This window comes from Triticum aestivum, chromosome 5B, assembly GCF_018294505.1.
Source record: "Triticum aestivum cultivar Chinese Spring chromosome 5B, IWGSC CS RefSeq v2.1, whole genome shotgun sequence".
In the NCBI taxonomy this organism is placed as follows: domain Eukaryota; kingdom Viridiplantae; phylum Streptophyta; class Magnoliopsida; order Poales; family Poaceae; genus Triticum; species Triticum aestivum.
In genome coordinates, this window is record NC_057807.1 from 703,386,146 (window position 1) to 703,399,869 (window position 13,724).

Consider the following 13,724-nt stretch of genomic DNA (forward strand, 5'->3'; position numbering starts at 1 on the left):
AAGTTGAGCTCAGCTCAACAAAGTGACGACGTGTGTAGCGCAGGTCGGCAGCCGTGGAGCAATATTGCCGGACTGGTTTGACACCAGCATGATATTGAAGATCATGTTCAAAAGATTTTAAAGTTAGTGGGATATGTTCGGGAACAAAACACAATACCCCATACAAAACTTCCTTCAAAAAGGATGTCCGAAATCCCGTTCGTAAAAAGGACGAACTCGGGTCGGATTTGTTTTCGCGCAGAAAACAGATCCGAAAAGTGATGCACTAATCGGAAGGTTCCCGGAGTTTGGACGGTCGGATCGAGCTGACATTTTGAGGGGTGGTAGATACAAGAATTCCGCGGTCGATCAACGGTTGGATCTTCCGCACGAGGTCCGAGCTAGAAGCTGGACACCACACCCTAAACTCGTCCAGATTCTCGTCCAGATTTGACAGGGCTCCGGTATATCGTAGATTGTCGGAGATTCCTCCATCGGAACTCGACGAAATTTAGCGTGGCTGTTGTAGACGTAATTCCTCACTATTCCAGCGAAGCAATCGTCAAACCGACGCTCGAGGAGGCGGTGACGGCGGATACAAGTTCTCTGTCCAGAAAAACAGCACGGTCGCCCGAGGGCAATGTTGACGTTGAGCCCCCGGGCTCCCTGGATGATTCCTCCATGATCTTGATAGAGATCGGAGCTGATGTTGATGAAGGCCCTCATCCGAACATGACGATCGGAGGTAGGGCGCAGTCCTTGGTCGAACCAAGGTGACCAGTCGAGCTGGTGACGAAGATGCCGAAGTCGCAGTTGATCTGCAGGCGAGCCATCGACCCTTTGCCGAACACACATCGGATCTCTCAATGAAAGCACCAATGTCGGTGTCAAAACCGGCGGATCTCGGGTAGGGGGTCCCGAACTATGCGTCTAGGCTGATGGTAACAGGAGACAAGGGACACGATGTTTTTACCCAGGTTCGGGCCCTCTCGATAGAGGTAAAACCCTACTCCTGCTTGATTAATATTGATGATATGGATAGTACAAGAGTAGATCTACCACGAGATCAGAGAGGCTAAACCCTAGAAGCTAGCCTATGGTATGATTGTTGTTCGTGTCTATCAACTAGTCTGGCCTCGGTTTATATAATGCACCAGAGGCCTAGGATAACAAGAGTCCTAGCCGAATACGCCGGTGGGGAGGAGTCCTTGTCTTGATCGCCAAGTCTTGTGGAATCTTCCTTGTATGCGGCAGCTGTCCGGACTGGCCCATGAGTATACGGCCATGGGGGTCCTCGGCCCAATCTAACAGATCGGGAGATGACATGGTGAGTAACCCCTAGTCCAGGACACCGTCAGATTGACAACGCCTTGTTTGCGTAGGGTGCAATGATTTTTTTTATTTTGTCTGCAGGTGCTGCTAACGAGGTGTTGCATGGTTCTCCTACTGCATCATCCTCTCATCTTCGAGTATATCCCAACGCAACTCACAAGTAGAAAGGACGTGTGCCCTCACTAAATATTCTTCCTCCAATTCAATATCATCCACTAAGATGATGCATTGTTGGGCATACAAAATGGAGAGCTTAAAATTATGTATAAGTAACTGAATGTACATAGAAAATGGTTGGGACAACTCTGCTGGAATCTAAATGTAGGGCATTATTTAATTATAGTACATTATGTGGTAATTTGGGTCTTGTTGTCAATATTTATTTTGGAGATAAGCACAACTCCAATACAGTATCTAGTTAGGTACAAAGTAAAGCTCATAATTACTATATGTGTACAATTGGTTCCCTGCCTGATCCATGTAAAAGAACATCTAAAAAATCAATTGAGAAAGTATCATCGCTTCCTTGCTTATTTATTGAAACTGAATCTCTTTCAGTTTGGTTAGGGAAACAATATGGATTCTGATAATCATTTTCTGTTTGAGATATTTCTGTTTTCAAATGCTTCTTTTAAAGGACCATGTTCAAATGACTAACATGTGTTCTGTGGCCAAGCTATTTAACTTCTTGATTGAGGTATTGATGGGCTGTAACTATTTGCCACTCTGAAGATTGAAAGTGTTGGTTCTTCAGGTAACATAGTACTGAGGTAAAATGATGAGAAGAATCCACACTGATGTCATTGTTTGCACAGTAAAATTACTTTCTGATACACAGATCTTATTGTTATATGTGGAGATATTTTATAATGATACTTCCCTTTGACCACTGTTCAAAAAATCTTCCGATTCAACGATTTATCTCCCAATTTATCGCTACTCCTGGGGTGACAGATAAGATTATGACTTATCTTTACCGTTTATCATTTGGCCCGATTTATCGCTCTGACAAGCGATTTATCGAGAATCTACTGATAAATCGAGCCTATTCCTAGCACTGTTTTTGCCAAAACTATGTTTATTTGTGTTTTATGGACCTTGTTAAGCATTATGTACCATTGTCCTATTTTGTTTGTCATTACGTAAGGATTCAGAGGCTAGTAATCAAGGAAACACTTCTATCCAATATTTTTCTGGTGTTGAATATAGCATATTTTACTGTTGGGAACCTGGGATTTGCAAAAAATGGCCGATAAATAATCGACCGATAAAATTGATTAATCGGCTGATTTCCAATTAATCTCTAATCCTAGGCTAAACGAGACGCTAATGATATAAAAGCGATATCCTCAACATTGCATTTGATAATACAGAAAATGTTTTTATTCTTGTTAATTAGAAATGAATCGATGAGAAGCAATGACCAGGCCGAGTTTCTACTCAACAATTTATGGTTGATCATAAGCCTACTTATGTAGTGTATTTGTCATTAATTCTGTGTGTCCTATGGTTCTGATATTGTTCGGTCAAGATTTAGTGTTGATTTGTTAGTAACCACGTGTGAAGCTTAGCTACCATGGATATAAGTTGCATGGATGCGCCTATGTGTAAGGGAACATATTTAAATTTCTAGGCTATGCATTTATTACTTACAAGGGCTCTTTAGATTTCTAGGCTATTGATGACCCACAAGTATAGGAGATCTATCGTAGTCCTTTCGATAAGTAAGAGTGTCGAACCCAACGAGGAGCAGAAGGAAATGATAAGCGGTTTTCAGCAAGGTATTCTCTGCAAGTACTGAAATAAGTGGTAACAGATAGTTTTGTGATAAGGTAAATTGTAATGAGCAACAAGTAACAAGAGTAAATAAAGTGCAGAAAGGTGGCCCAATCCTTTTTGTAGCAAAGGACAAGCCTGGACAAACTCTTATAATAGGAAAAGCGCTCCCGAGGACACATGGGAATATCGTCAAGCTAGTTTTCCTCACGCTCATATGATTCGCGTTCGGTACTTTGATAATTTGATATGTGGGTGGACCGGTGCTTGGGTGCTGTTCTTACTTGAACAAGCATCCCACCTATGATTAACCTCTATTGCAAGCATCCGCAACTACAACAAAAGTATTATGGTAAACCTAACCATAGCATGAAACATATGGATCCAAATCAGCCCCTTACGAAGCAACGCATAAACTAGGGTTTAAGCTTATGTCACTCTAGCAACCCATCATCTACTTATTACTTCCCAATGCCTTCCTCTAGGCCCAAATAATGGTGAAGTGTTATGTAGTCGACGTTCACATAACACCACTAGAGGCTAGACTACATACATCTCATCAGAATATCGAACGAATACCAAATTCACATGACTACTAATAGCAAGACTTCTCCCTTGTCCTCAGGAACAAACGTAACTACTCACAAAGCATATTCATGTTCATAATCAGAGGGATAATAATATGCATTAAGGATCTGAACATATGATCTTCCACCAAATAAACCAACTAGCATCAACTACAAGGAGTAATCAACACTACTAGCAACCTACTAGCACCAATCCCGGACTTGGAGACAAGAATTGGATACAAGAGATGAACTCGGGTTTGGAGATGAGATGGTGCTGGTGAAGATGTTGATGGAGATTGCCCTCTCCTGACGAGAGGAGCGTTGGTGATGATGATGGTGATGATTTCCCCCTCCCGAAGGGAAGTGTCCCCGGCAGAACAGCTCTGCCGGAGCCCTAGATTGGCTCCGCCAAGGTTCCGCCTCGTGGCGGCGAAGTCTCGTCCCGAAAGGTTGCTTCCTACTTTTTTCTCATCGAAAGACTTCATATAGGGGAAGATGGGCATCGGAGAGCCAGGGGGCCCACGAGGTAGGGGGGCCCGCCCCAGGGGGGCGCGCCCCCCACCCTCGTGAGCAGGGTGTGGGGCTCCTGGCCTTCATCTTTGGCGACGATTTTTCTTTATTTGTTTTAAGGTATTCCGTGGAGTTTCAAGACTTTTGGAGTTGCGCAGAATAGGTCTCCAATATTTGCTCCTTTTCCAGCCCAGAATTCCAGCTGACGGCATTATCCCTCTTCATGTAGACCTTGTAAAATAAGAGAGAGTAGACATAAGTATTGTGACATAACTTGAAATAACAGCCCATAATGCAATAAATATCGATATAAAATCATGATGCAAAATGGACGTATCAACTCCCCCAAGCTTAGACATGGCTTGTCCTCAAGTAAAAAGCCGATAACAATAAATATTTCCTCATGTTTAGAGGTAGAGGCATCGATAAAAATAAAATATGGACATGCAGGCATCATGATTATTCTCATAACAGCAACATATATAGATTTTGTCATATGATTACTTATGTTCAAGTGATGATCTTTTCACAATGCGAAAGTATGAATCAGAAACCTTATTGAGTACCAACAAATTATAACCTCAGTAATTGAAGCAATCGCAATTTATCATAACACCGGAAAGAGTCTATGTCAGAGCTTAAAAGCAAGTCCACATACTCAACTATCACTTAGTCCTTCATAATTGCTAACACTCACGCAATACTTGTGGTTATGGAATTTTAATCGGACACAGAGCAAGATAGGGGCTTATAGTTCTTCCCCACAACCTTTTACGTCAACAATAATAATTCGTGCTCCCCTACATCCAATTAGATATGTATATCATGTTCTTTCCAACACGCTGAGCTTGCCAAAGGATAAAATGAAAAAGGAAAGGTGAAGATCACCGTGACTCTTGCATAAGGTAGAGGATAATAATAAAAGATAGGCCCTTCGCAGAGGGAAGCAGAGGTTGCCATGCACTTTTATGGTTGAATGCACAAAATCTCAATGCGAAAGAACGTCACTTTATATTGCCCCTTGTGATATGAACCTTTATTATGCAGTCCGTCGCTTTTATTACTTTCGTATCACAAGATCGTATAAAGCTTATTTCTCCCACACTAATCAATCATACATATTTAGAGCAATTTTTATTGCTTTTCACCGATGACAACTTATTTGAAGGATCTTACTCAATCCATAGGTAGATATTGTGGTCTCTCATGGCAAAACTGGTTTAAGGGTATTTGGAAGCACAAGTAGTATCTCTACTTGGTGCTGAGAATTTGGCTAGCATGAGGAGGAAAGGCAGGCTCAACACGTTAGAGGATCCATGACAACATACTTTATCGCAGATGTAAGAAAACATAACTCATTATGTTGTCTTCCTTGTCCAACCTCAACTCTTTAGCATGTTATATTTTAATGAATGCTCCCAATCATAAAAGATGTCAATGATAATATATCTATATGTGAAACCTCTCTTTCCTTATTACTTCCTATTAATTGCAACGATGCCCAAAGCTATATTTGCCAACTCGCAACAACTTTTAATCATCATACTCTTTCTATGTGAAGTCATTACTTTCAATAAGATCAATATGAACTCTTTGATTCTTTTATTCTTTTTCTTTTATTCACCCAAGATCATGGCAAAATAATCAAGCCCTTGACTCAACACTAAACTTTATTATATAGCTCACGGACTCGATTACAAAGAAGGATCATAAAGCAATACTCAAAACTTTATTATTCTACTAAATCAGGATACTACTAAAAGGATCGAACTAAGAAAGATGGTAAAGATAGGAGTTGTGATGGTGATAAGATACCGGGGCACCTCCCCCAAGCTTGGCAGCTGCCAAGGGGAGTGCCCATACCCATGCGATTATGTCTCCTTCTTTGGTGTTGGTGTAATATTCTTGGCGATGATTCCCCTCAAGACACGGTTGTCCTCCTCGAGCTTATTGGCTTGCTTCTTGAGGTCCATTATTTCCTTGCGAAGCTTTCCTGTAACGGCTAAAGCTCCTTGCACCCAAGGGTGTTGCATAGCTGCGGGAGAACAAGAGACACTCCTCCTCATATTTTCATAAGAAAGAAATCTAACATTGGAAGGGATAACTGAGTTTAGAATAGCTGAGCTCTCTAGTTCCCCTATCGTAAACCCAGTTCGGAGGCGAGAAGTGACTTCTTGATCTTCCATGGCATCTACCCTCATCAGGTCGGCCTCCATCTCTTCCTCCGTTGCTGGCCCAAAGTGGTCAGCGTCGCTGTTTGCCCTTGGTTCCGGTGCCGGATTAGATACCCGGCTCTCCCCCACTGACTCTTGAGATGACATCTTGCTCTAATCTGCGGTAGCAACAGCTCAAAACAAAAAATAGAGGAGATTTGCGTGATACGGGAGTCAAAACCTTCGGGAGAATGTATAATGAATTTTTACAGACCAAAATACGTATCGTGCAAGAAAACGGAGTCCGGAGGGCACACGAGTTGCTCACGAGGTAGGGGGGCGCGTCCAGGGGGGTAGGGCGCGCCCCCCACCCTCGTGGGGCCCTCGTGTCCTTCCCGGACTGCTAATTATTTTTCTATTTTTCTAAATATTCCAAAACGGAAAGATATTGCCTTAAAAATTGTTTTGGAGTCGGTTTACTAACCGTACCACATACCTATTCCTTTTCGGAGTCTGAAACGGTCTGGAAAGTGTCCCTTATGTATTCCTCCGGGGTTACGGTTTCAATTATATTGGTTTCAACATTTATAGGATTACCTGAAATATAGTGTTTGATCCTTTGACCGTTTACCACCTTCGGATTTGTGCCTTCGAAGTTGTTGATTTTTATAGCACCGGAACGATAGACCTCCTCGATAACGTAGGGACCTTCCCATTTAGAGAAAAGTTTTCCTGCAAAAAATCTTAGACGAGAGTTGTATAGCAATACATAATCACCTACATTAAACTCACGCTTTTGTATCCTTTTGTCATGCCATCTTTTAACTTTTTCTTTAAACAACTTAGCATTTTCATAAGCTTGGGTTCTCCATTCATCAAGTGAGCTAATATCAAATAACCTTTTCTCACCGGCAAGTTTGAAATCATAGTTGAGCTCTTTAATAGCCCAATATGCCTTATGTTCTAGTTCGAGAGGTAAATGACATGCTTTTCCATAGACCATTTTATACGAAGACATACCCATATGATTCTTATATGCAGTTCTATAGGCCCATAATGCATCATCAAGTTTCTTGGACCAATTCTTTCTAGACCTATTAACAGTCTTTTGCAAAATTAATTTGAGCTCTCTATTGCACAATTCTACTTGACCACTAGACTGCGGGTGATAAGGAGACGCAATTCTATGATTAACGTCATATTTAGCAAGCATTTTACGGAAAGCACCATGAATAAAGTGTGAACCACCATCAGTCATTAAATATCTAGGGACTCCAAACCTCGGAAAAATAACTTCCTTAAGCATTTTAATAGAAGTGTTATGATCAGCACTACTAATTGGAATAGCTGCTACCCAGTTAGTAACGTAATCAACAGCAACCAAAATATGTGTATATCCATTAGAGGCAGGAAAAGGTCCCATATAATCAAAGCCCCAAACATGAAATGGTTCAATAACAAGTGAATAATTCATAGGAATTTCTTGACGTCTACTAATATTACCAATTCTTTGACATTCCTCGCAAGACAAACCAAACTTACGGGCATCTTTGAAGAGAGTGGGCCAATAAAAACCAGATTGCAATACATTATATGCAGTTCTATCTCTAGCGTGGTGTCCTCCATAAGCTTCGGAGTGACACTTGCGTAGGATCTATTCCTGTTCATGCTCAGGTACACAACGTCTAATAACACCATCTACTCCTTCTTCATAAAGAGGTGGGTCATCCCAAAAGTAATGTCACAAATCATAGAAAAACTTTTTCTTTTGTTGGTATGTGAAGCTAGGTGGTATAAATTTAGCAACAATATAATTAGCATAATCAGCATACCATGGAGTGCTACGCGAAGTGCTTAGGACATCTAATTGTTCATCAGGAAAGCTATCATCAATAGGTAGTGGGTCATCAAGAACATTCTCTAACCTAGATAAGTTATCTGCAACCGGGTTCTCAGCTCCTTTTCTATCAACAATATGCAAATCAAATTCTTGCAGCAAGAGAACCCATCTAATAAGTCTAGGCTTTGCATCTTTCTTTTCCATAAGATATTTAATAGCAGCATGATCAGTGTGAATAGTTACTTTAGAATCAACAATATAGGGTCTGAATTTATCACAAGCAAATACAACTGCTAAAAGTTCCTTTTCAGTAGTAGTATAATTTCTTTGAGCATTGTCTAGAGTCTTACTAGCATAATGGATAACATTTAATTTCTTATCAACTCTTTGCCCTAGAACAGCACCTACAGCATAATCACTAGCGTCACACATAATTTCAAAGGGTAAATTCCAATCAGGTGGCTGAACAACAGGTGCAGAGACTAATGCTTTCTTAACTATTTCAAATGCTTTTACACAATCATCAACAAAGAAAAATGGTACATCTTTTTGTAATAAATTAGTCAGAGGCCGAGAAATTTTTGAGAAGTCCTTAATGAACCTCCTATAAAATCCGGCGTGACCAAGGAAACTTCTTATACCTTTGATGTCCTTGGGACATGGCATCTTTTCAATAGCATCAACCTTGGCTTTATCAACTTCAATACCTCTTATACCTTTGATTACTTGTAGCATGTTGAGCACCGTGTATCCATAATGTGTAAGAATGAAGCAGCATTAGACGCAGTAGCATCACATACGATACCCTTCACTAAGCTAAGTGCACACCCTCTGGAGATTGCTGCCTCTTATATTTATAATCTTGTGATGTTTCTAGAGGTAAAGCCTCAGATTGTCGAAGGAACAAATTGGCAGGTCACAGATCGGGCGGGGTATGATGGTTTGGTCAAGTATGGAGTTTTGCACAAACTCCCATACGATAAAGTCCCATATGCCAAGGATGTTAGAGAATTGCAAGGTAAGGATGGTAAGGGCTCGGATGCTAAGGTTCCTACAGTCTTGGAAGGTAAGGATGGTAAGGACTTGCACGAAAATAAACTTGGATGGTAAGGATCCCAATGACTTTGGAGGTAAGGACGGTGTGGACTTGGATGCAAAAAACCTGGATGGTATGGATCCCAATGACTTGGAAGGTAAGGATGGTAAGTAGTTGGATGCAAAAAAGTTGGATGCACAAGGCTTGGATGCTAAGTCTGTGGATGTTAGATACCACGTGACTTGTCTCTTCAGATTAGCAAGAATGGATGCTGCAACTTGTAAATGTTGAAAGTTGAAAAGTGAGGATTACCCATGCACACATATATTTTGCATTCTGGATCATCTTGGTGTACGCACATTTCCAAAAAAATTGAGAAGAAAAGTTGGACAATGCATGCCAAGCTAGTGTTCCCTTCTTCGAGGACTATGAATACTAATGTATGGTTTGATCACATGAATACGTATCATCAACTACACAACATGACTAGTGACGCTTTATTCCCAACCGCAGCTAGTGATTCACAGTCAGAACAGGTGATGCGGTTCCTCTGGAATATATTGGTTGATGGAGAAAAAACTGATTTGGATGAAGGCCAGAAATCATTTGTTCCTTTGTCGGCATACTACTATGCTGCTTGCGAATGATGCACTAATGACATGGAAAATCCAATCAAAATTGTTCCAAAAGAGAGACCAACTACCGAAGAATCCAACCAGATAATTAAATCTAGGCGCGAGCGGATGAGAGGAAAAAAAGCAATGAAATTAGTGCACACGTTTATCTCATTTCTCATTTCCATACATGCTTACAGTGTTAGTATGTTCTCTGGGAGAGTATTCACACATTTTTCTTCAATTTATGCAGCATTTTTTTGGAGAAATCAAAGGGCACATGGAGGAGGAAGCGAAAAGAGAATGACTTGGAGATAGAAGAAGAGACAGATTCAGATACATAAGAAGAGGAAGATTCCGATATAGAAGAAGAGGAAGATTCAAATACAGAAGAAGAGAATATTTGGATGTAGAAGATGGTGGGCTGAGTAGGGCTAGGAAGAGACCATTGAAGGATGGTAGGCTGCAAAAGGTTACGAAGAGACCATTCAAGAATGGTGGACTGCAGAATGGTAGGAAGAAACCATTGGAGGATGCAGAAGAAGATTATGCAAAACCAAACAAGTGGACATTTAGCACAATTATGCGTAGTTAAACATGCTTTCGAAAGTTGGCTGCCTATTCATCTTTGTTCAATCAATCTATGTATCATCATAAAATTTAATCTTGCAAATAACCGCCTCGATTCTTCCGAACCGTTCTTCATCTTCAGTCGTCGGTCTTGAAAACTGGTTCAAAAAATCTTCTCATCTTCGATCTTGAGGATCGCCGAAATGCATTCGACGAGTTTACACATCGGGTATCCGAGGAGCCCCTTTAAGTTTCCGGCCTTTATCAATGCCTTGTTATTTTTATGCCACACCTCGGGTTTGAAGTTGTTCCCGGGCGGCAGCGTCCTCTTGCGTCCGAGCTCCAACGCCGGACTGCATTCGAGGTATCTTTTGCAGCCGAGCACCAATGCCAGACTGCTTCCCAGCTCTAACGCCGGAATGTATCCGAGCTCCAACGCCGGACTATGTATCCGAGCTCCAACGTGGACTGTATACGAGCTCCAACGCCGGACTATGTATCCAAGCTCCAACGCCGGACTGTATCCGAGGTGTCGTAAACCACCTTGGTTCAAAGAAGTTTGAAGGAGTTTAGCCGAGCTTAATGCCAGAAATGCCCTCTATGGAGCCAGCCACTAGCGCCCGAGCTTTATGCCGGACTGCCTCCGAGGTGGTGCACCACCCCGAATGTGGGCTGATTTTTGTCAATATTTTTGATTGGTGCAATTTATTCTCTGCCGAGATACATAGCCAGTAGCCCTCAAGGTGGGTATCGGTCTAAAACCAGTGATGCGCATGAAGGATGACATAAGACCGCTGATCCCCGTAGCCGCTGAGACTCAGGTTGATTTGCAAAATCGGTCTGAGGATCAAGTCCTAGCTCGGCAGAATACTTCGGGACACAAAAAGCGGCGTGCTTAGTCCTCAAGACTCAGTTTGGGTGCGACTGACCAACCTGAGGATCCAAATCTCCTCGGAGACTGTATTACACTTAAAATTTTCTGCATTGGACAGGCAATGCAGTAGCCCCTGAGACACTGGTCGGGTGGCAACATGAGATCAGGGGATCGATGTGCCCCTTTAATATTTGTAAATAATAAGCCCGAAGCCCAGTAGCCCCTGAGCCTTAATGCGGGCACGGGTGGCCGAATTAAGGATTGATATCCATAGTAAAATCACAAATTATGTGTAATGACTCTATGTATCCAAGTACTTTACGTTATTAATGCTCGGATCCGCATTGTACAAAACTTTGTTGACCGACCATCGGCTTCCACCTCCTCGGCCAATAGCCGAGGAGTGTTTGTCCTACTTTATAAAGCCTTTATGAGGACAAAGATTTACAACAAACAAGGCAATCTGGCCATATGGTTTTATAAACAAACGTACGCGGAGAGACATGTTATATTACTGTTTAACAGAAGAAATGTCTTCCAAAGAAAATAGTCCCGCTATCGGTTCCTTTCTTTGGGTTGTCATGCTAAGCATGATCATGAAACCTTAGCTCCGATGTAAGAGCAAAATATCGAGGATTTAGTTTGGGAGGCCAGTTAATAGCCCCCGGTAGTGTTTGGCGACAGTCGAGGTCAAGCCGTAAACACTTCGGCCATTGTTATGAATGGCCTTTCGTTTAACACCGTCATAGGATCGCTGACCAGTTTACGCTTATTGTGACAGTCAGTTTTCGGCTTTCTCCACTGAGGTGCTTAACCATGTGAGCTGGAAGCACAATCGCAGTCGTTCTCTCTTTGCACACCTAGCCGAACAAAGCGGAACGTAGGAGGCAAGCGCAGGAGCCGGGCAACCCAACTATTGACCGAAGACACAATTCGAAACCGATGCATATGTAGCAATATCCGAGAATGTTTTTGCCGAATCTCTAAAGGTGTCCGGCGTTGCACTGCGAGACTTGTACTGAAAACACACAAATAGTTTAAAAAGTGCCATAAGCTTGGAAAACCAAAAAACGTCAGTAAAAACTTGACGTCTGAACGAGATCAAGTGTTCGTGCCAATCCGAAATTGGCCTTAGCAGAAGAAGTGCTTCTGTCGTGCTTTAACATGATACATCCTCTCTCGAGACTTCAAGCGGGTCAGCCTACGGCTTCAACCTCCTATCCCGAGGGCGGAGTACTTCTCATTAGGTCAGTTTAGCAAACTAAACTCTAGCGACTTTGAGAGAGAAATTAGGCTCCCCTGCTAGTGACCACACCCTCGTGTCGAAAAAAGGAGTGATAGATAATAATAATAACAAAACTTTGCAACGACTAAGAAGAGGAACACTTATCACAAAACGGCTCATATAAATTTAAGAGCCCCCATGTGACTTGGGTAAAAGAATGATTGCATGTACCGAAGTACTTATACCATATCTATGTTCAACCGAACTTTAAACGCGTCTTAATCGACCGTCGGCTTCTCCCTCTTCGGTCAAGGACCGAAAAGTGTTATGTACTCCATCTGTCGAGAATATCGACGGTGTTTCCAATAACCACGCAATCAGGCCATAAGGCTGTAACAGACAAAGCGCGCTCAGGGAACTTATGCTATATTACTGCAAAGTGTAAGAAGCATCTTCGAAGAAAATAGTACCCCCACCGATACCTTTCTTGGGTTCTCATTGTTATTATGAGACTTGTGCAATAGATTTTTTGTACTCATGAGTTCAGTTGTGTGCCGACCATCATTGAAAACTATCAGAGCGCTAGCTTTCGGCTTCACCTAGTCTGAGGTCCGGCTCGGATGACCCGATCGTGACAATCGCAGAGGTGCTCCCTTTACTCCCTAGCCGAACAATCGGGAACGTAGGGGTAAACACAGGAGCGAGGCAACCCAGCTTGCAAATCGCTTATGTCAATATTGTGCATATTGTGGCGTAATAAACGAACAAGGAACGAAGCCGTACAAGTATAATCATATGCAAGAGGAAAAGCTTCATGAAGGAAGCCCCCAAATGAATTGGGTATTTGAATTTATGCGTCACAAACAAAGTTTGGACAAGAAATTTTTTTACAAGCAACATTTTTCCAAAAAAGTATAATGCTTGGTCGAACCGAACACAAGTTAGAAATTAAAGCTTTGAGCATGAAAGCGACTTAGCTGGTTAATGTGTTCAGTATTGATGATGCGGTCCGAGCTTGATACGGGACAAGGTTCCATCCCCCAAGCCGGTTCCAAGGTGGCGGAGCGGAGAGCTCGACACGCCGAAGTGGTGACATAGCACGGTCAATGCAGACCGGCAGAGTGACGCCGAAGTCCCCAGATCATTTTCCTGTGCACAAAAAATGGTGCAAACTGGAGATAATAGTAATAATGATAAAAAAATCGTTGCATAATAAATAATTTATGCAAAGTGAGTAATAAAAGAA